This window comes from Heliangelus exortis, chromosome 1, assembly GCF_036169615.1.
Source record: "Heliangelus exortis chromosome 1, bHelExo1.hap1, whole genome shotgun sequence".
Lineage (NCBI taxonomy): Eukaryota > Metazoa > Chordata > Aves > Apodiformes > Trochilidae > Heliangelus > Heliangelus exortis.
The window spans coordinates 87,656,789-87,663,123 of record NC_092422.1 but is presented as its reverse complement, the minus strand read 5'-3'; the positions used below and the strand labels follow the sequence as shown (position 1 = coordinate 87,663,123).

The 6,335-nt window shown below is 38.5% G+C and overlaps 1 long non-coding RNA gene across 1 annotated transcript; it reads left to right on the top strand.

Annotated features, from left to right (window-relative positions):
• Positions 1 to 1,752: 1,752 nt before the first annotated feature.
• Positions 1,753 to 4,494, top strand: LOC139800195 (uncharacterized). Its single transcript, XR_011727639.1, has 2 exons — positions 1,753 to 1,852; positions 2,501 to 4,494. It is a non-coding gene; the product is annotated as an uncharacterized lncRNA (long non-coding RNA).
• Positions 4,495 to 6,335: the final 1,841 nt, after the last annotated feature.

The window sequence follows — 6,335 nt, the reverse complement described above, 5'->3', positions numbered from 1 at the left end:
TTGTTTTTTGCATTTTAATCCATGTTTTTCTAACACACACACACACCCCCACCTCCACGTTTGGGGGACGGCCCAGCGCGGCTGACGAAGGAGCTGGATTTCTGGTGCTCGCACGTGGTGGCCTCCGAAACCGAGTCCACTTTTCCCTGGAACTGGCAGACGGGCACATGGCCAGGCACCGGTGGATTTTGGCTCAGACCTCTCTCTTGTAACCGCTGTGCTTGTTCATCCTGATGTGATTTGAAAAATTACAATGGCCATTATCGTTGCTTTAGGCTTGCTTATTATTGGAATGATCCACTTCGAATTAAAATACCTGAATAGGGCTTTTTGTGTGTCAAAATACAAGTGTTAAAAACAGAAATTGGAATTACAAGATTGCTCTTGTTCTTGGTGAACACTAATCTGGTCCATTATCTTTTCATTCAGAACTGATCGAATTGTAGAGATTAACATCTAATCCGCATGTATGTTTGGAAAACGTTTTTTGATGTTTTACCCAAGTCACAGATACTCTGAAGCAGCTACTGGAATCCCTGTGATTAGTGCTGTGTTTAAACCTTTTTGACAAGGGTTTGTTGGAAGTGGGATAAACCCTATGTAAGAAAAATGGCCATGTACCTCTCTGGGTCCAGCTCAGCTCTCACCTTTCCAGATACCCTTTTTTGCCATTGTTGGCTCTTTTGTTGGTTTTGCAAACTTAACTGCTATTAAACTGCTTGGTTTTTAAGTACTCGTTTGGGTTTTTTCCATTCATAGACTTGTACCACTGCCTTTTCTGCCCTGACATGAGTGTGACTGCGTGATGAGCCGACACAAAACCCAAACAAGCTGTTTGGTTTTATCTGGAACAGTTCCCTGATCTGGTTTGTTGCATTGGTATGCAGACAATGTGTGGTAATGGGTACAAACAGCTAGAAAAGCAGTCGGGTCTGGTTGCATAAACCACTTTATGCAGTGACACTGGCTGTGCTGCCAGTGAAGCACTTGTGAAGCTAACCTGAGCACGTAAATCTAACACAGCCCTCTTAACTTTTTTCATATCTACTCAGTTATTTCCCAACCAAGCAGAAACAAACTGGTCCTGAATAATTATTTTCTCATCCACAGTTGTCCAGAGGGTTCTGTGTCACAGATGGAGAACTTCCATGCTGGAATTTCCTGCTGAAAAAATTGTGTTCATTAAGGTGCACACACAGAGGTATAAGTGCGTCTTACTTTGTAGGTATTTATTATCAATATTTTCAGTTCCTCATTTTTCCTGATGAAAGTGCAGCCATTAGAACAAAGCTTTTGTAGCAGCTTCTAGAATACTAGCCCAAGACAACAGTTAAGTCTCTGTAGTTCTTTAAGCAGATTTGACAAAATTTTGAACAGAATTCTCAAAGACTTTGTTCATTGAAGGAACATAAGGCTCAGTCTGACTGTATTTCATGATTGAGTGTTATTGGGTTGATGTTACTAAAATTGTATGGATTACTAAATTCCCTGTAGATCATGGAATTTTTCTTGTTTATAAAGAAATCTAGGTAAGGAATTAATGCTGTAGAATTATTTGGGATTTAAGATGTTTCTAAATGGGTTAACTTTGTCAAACATATTTTTTCACAGTTATTTAAATATTTTTCTTGTTCTTCAAGAGCAGCTTGTTTATGAACATTTTTTCCAAACATTTTTAATTTTAAATTCTTTGAAGGAACGCTTGGATTGATCTGTTTTTCACCCACATGTCTGTGGTTGCAGCTGTTTTTACTAGATGCATCATTTGTTGGTTATAAGGTTTGTCTATCCAGAGCTGCTCAGGTTAACTTTTGGATCATACCTACCAGCAAGATTAATCACTGGAATTCTGGTAAAAATTGAGCCCTAAAAATTGAATCCAGAATGTAAAGCAAGCTATTTATGAATTATGGATGATTCTACATGGACTTTATGAGGAAATTTACATGTGAAAATGGTAGCACTTACTTTGATTGTATGTGTCAGTATGAGAAGTTACTATTTTTTGTGTTGCAAGTATTGTACTATATTCCCAGGTTGTATACCATGAACAGTTTGTGTTTTTTAAAGGTAACATTTGTTTCATTTTCAGTATAAAAACACTAGGAATAAAGTTATATCTTGGAGGTAGGATTTTTCTAGGTCTGTAGTTTCAGCCCTTTTTTATATATCCCTAAGAAATGTTCAGTGAAGTTTTGGGCCTTGTATGATTAATTTAAAACTAATGACATCTGGTTATTTTGGAGAGGTTTAGAAGTATCTCAGGTACCCTTAGCCACTCCTATTTTAGCAGCTAACTAAGAGTTTTGGAGTGAAAATCTTAGTTTTGAGCAAGAGAAGGAAAGAGGAAGGAAGTGGAGAAGAATGTAACTCAGAAAGAATGTCATGCAGTCTAATTTTCCTTCATTTCAGTGGGAGAACCTTGCCTAGGTTTAGATGTTTTGAATTTTTCATCTTGGTAAATTTTTTTCATTCCATGGGTCTGTTTGTACTTTGACAGCTTTAGGAGTATATCCTGCTGCTGCTGCATCCCCTCCTCCAAGGCAGCATAGCTTTTCAAACTCCAAGGTTCTCCTGTGGCTTCTGTAATAGCAGAAACACAGTACCCAAAGGGCAGAGTGTTACATTTTTTTGTTTCCTACTCAAACTCTGGAATACTATTGCCAAGGACATATTGCAGAGGGAGATGATTAATCTCTTAAGAAACTGTGTCCTCTCTTAGCTGGCCCTGAAAATCTTACCAGTGGAGCAAATGCTAAGGCTGCAGGACACGCTGTGGCTGTTCCCCTGTTCTTGCAGACACACACTTCTATCCCAGAACTTCTGAGAGGCAAAGCCCTCTCACTTGGGATCACAGAAAACATTTGAGTGAAAGTTCCTTTCAGCCACTGTTGAATGCAGCAAATATTTCTGGAAACACTGGAGGTCTGGCTTTATTGATTCCAAATATTCTGCCAAAACACAGGTTGCTCAATGACTTGCCAGATGTATATGGAAATGGCTTCCTGGCTTTTATTTTTTTTTTCATTCTCTAGTAAGCTTGTATGAAATCTCCCATAAAAATTGCTAGCGGGTAAAAAGAAATCTTAGTATTCAGAGAGACAACCAGACAGCAAGATCCACAATGAGAGTATTACAAAAATTGCAGTGTTGTTTGTAACCAGTATGCAGCAAGATACACAAACAAGACTCTTAAGTTTTAAATTCCTTTCCAAGAAAAAAACTATAATATGAAGTAATGTAAAACTATCTTCACTCTGGGTGTTGCAGTGACCAAATACCAAATTTTGAGCTTTTTTAGCTGTCACCCTCATTCTTCTGAAAATAGCACCATCTAGTTAATATTTTTCCACTCAGAATCCACATGCCTAATAGCTGGGATAGTTTCAGATAAACACTGCCAGACAGCAACAAGCTAGATAGTAATATTACCCTAGAAAACTGCTCGTTAGTGGTAAATATGTACTTAGTTAAAATGGTGGCAGTTCCACAGGTCGGACAAGATTCAGAGAAAAATATACTACAGGTATTGAGGCATGTGTTCTCTGGGTGGGCAAGATGGTCATGGTACTGTGTTGTTTAAAAAAGTATCTTCATTTGCAACTAGTGAGCTGTTCATGAGTACTATAAAAAACGCTGATAAGCTGCAAGAGCAACTGAAACACAAAATCTGTCATGGTGCAGTTTTCACAGCTCTGATTAACTTCAACTGGAGTTAGGTGTCTGAGTCTTCTAAAAATAAAATCCGGAGTCTTATGCTTACAGTTGAAATGTGTAAGACAGTATTAAAAGTGGCTTTGATTTCCTAGCTACAAGTGTGTGCATCCTGGCTTTATTTTAGAGAAATGGTATGTAAAGAAATTCAGGAAAAAGTAAGTGAAACGATGGATGATATGGCAAGAATATTGTATAATTTTTTCCATACACTAATTCTAAGCAAGGTAAAACAAAGAAAAAAGAAGTGTCTTGTGCTTATTGTAAGAAGAGGAAATCTTGCCCTTTTGTTCATGTTAAGCAAAGTTTATTTTCAGGAAGAATAAATGGAGTGATAGCGCAAAGGTTTGCATTAGTACAACAATTATGTTTATCGTCCTATTTTCCTGTAAATGTGGCTCTAGGGACCAAGTTTCTTGGCAGAAAGCACTGTGATTGTAACCTCAGTTCTCTATAAGGTTTATATAAGTGAATCAGAGCAACAAGGGGCTATTAGTGGTATGATATATTTTAAAAGTCAGCTTGATGCTTTTGTTCCTCAGTATCAGACAGTGTGGCCTCAAACAACAGTCTTTCGGGGTTAGAAATTATACAGAGATGGATTGGAATTGCAGCAAGTGCTTTTGGGTTTGTGCGTTGCTAAGATGCTGGTAAAAATATGGTGTATATTCAGTAGGTTATTTTTCTTTTCAGAAGCTTGTGTCCTAATTATAGAGGTGATTTGTCCTCATCAAGTAAAAGGTGCCAAAGTTAAGAAGTAAACCTATTAGTGTGCTGAAATCTGTGTCTGCATTTCTTTGTTTCATCAAATAGTGCCAGAAATGTTATTTCTAGATGGCATTTTTTGGTTTGTGCAACTAAAACCCTGTTTTTGTTTTTGTTTGTTTTTGTTTGTGCATCTGCTATACCTGCAGGTGCTGTTGTGTCACTAATTTCGTATGTGATGTTTTGTGAGGAGAGAGCACAATGTTTAACAACCTTAAACTGATTCTCATGCCTTTGGGTGCATGTCATTTGAGATGAGGATCTGAAACTGCCCTGTTGTAACTGTGATCAACTTTTGCACTTCTGTGGCCTGTGCAGTCTTACTGATGTAATTCCTGTGCTGATTTATTCATTACAGAGCAGAAAGGTCAAGTGGCATAGCAAAAATAATGAAGATACCAAATTATTGATGTCTTGGTGTTCATGCTGCTGGCTGAATTTATTGTTATCAATTCTGTACTGTCTAATTACATTCTTTGCATGATGATTTCAGACCCAAAACAGAACGGGGATTTATATGGTAAATGTTGCTTTACAATTTTGAAGTACAGAAACGGTGCTCTGGAAGAGGTATTTTCACCTTACCTGCTTCTCTGTCCATTTGATGCTCTTACCCCCCGGGTCCCTGTGGCAGTTCATGATGAGCTGATTTTATGTGGACATCTGGGAGGGTGATTGCCTCTCCAGTACAAGCATCTTGCTTGGGGCCTAACTGGCTGTCATGGGTCATATTCCAGGGGTTTGTGAGGTGCATGTGTTTTCATAGTACTGTATACACACCATTTTGATTGCTGAATGCGAAGAGGCAAAATTTGGCCATGCCATTACACAGTTGGCTTCCACAGCCTGAAGTATACAAATATAACTCTCTCTGATGTCATTCTCTTAGTTATGTTGGCAGAGATTATAGCTTTAGATGGCATGTAACCAGAACATCCAAGGTACTTACTGGAGAACCCCAGGATAAGTGTTTCTGTTTGAAAACAACTCTCTTGATAAAATCACACAGGTGAGCTGCACTGCTTTGATTGCCAGACACTTCACAGACACTTACAGCATCTCTCTTGGTGTTGCTATGGGAATTCTTGGAAGAAAGAAGACAGCCAAAACAGCTATTTAAAAAGAAGAGTTTTTAATGGCCAGGCTACTTGGGAGTTTTAATCAAAGTTTGATGAGGTAAGGAAGGTCCCTACACAGTTAGCTAAACAGGAAGTCCCTCACCAAGTCTTGACATCGAGTTAAAAAGGTCAGGGACCAGTGAGATGGAAGTGATACAGACCTCAGGCAGCATACCTTGATTCTTCAGTCTGAGCTAGAGTCAGATGGTAATCCAAATGCATGTGGACTGCATTTGTCTCTGCACAGTCTCTAAGCATCAGCTTTACTGAAACTGCAGGCTTCCATCTTGCAATTAATGTTCTTTTGGGCAGGCTTCAGTGAAGTCTCAACATTCTGATACAGGTGACATCCATTGCCACAAGATACTGCATATCAGACATTTTTCTGCACAAATTATGGAGCTAAACAATCCACAATAAGGATAAAGATCTGCAGACAAATCTTTCTGTTTTTAATTTTTGTACTTTATGATGTTTGTATATCTGAAGCATTAGTGTTTATAATGTACAAATGAGAAGACATTTCACTAGCTATGATACCTCAGGGCTCAGGACTAGACAGATCCTAGCGTGACGTTGGCTCCTTGGTTGAAATTGGCTTTAAGGTTTTGCAGATATATTTTGACACTGGATTAGAAGATGGTAGCATTTGTCAGATGGCTAATTAAAACACAGAAATTAATGTCTCAGAGTGGCCTAGGTGGATGCTGTTGTGTTTCAGAGTATGTGACTGTTTTC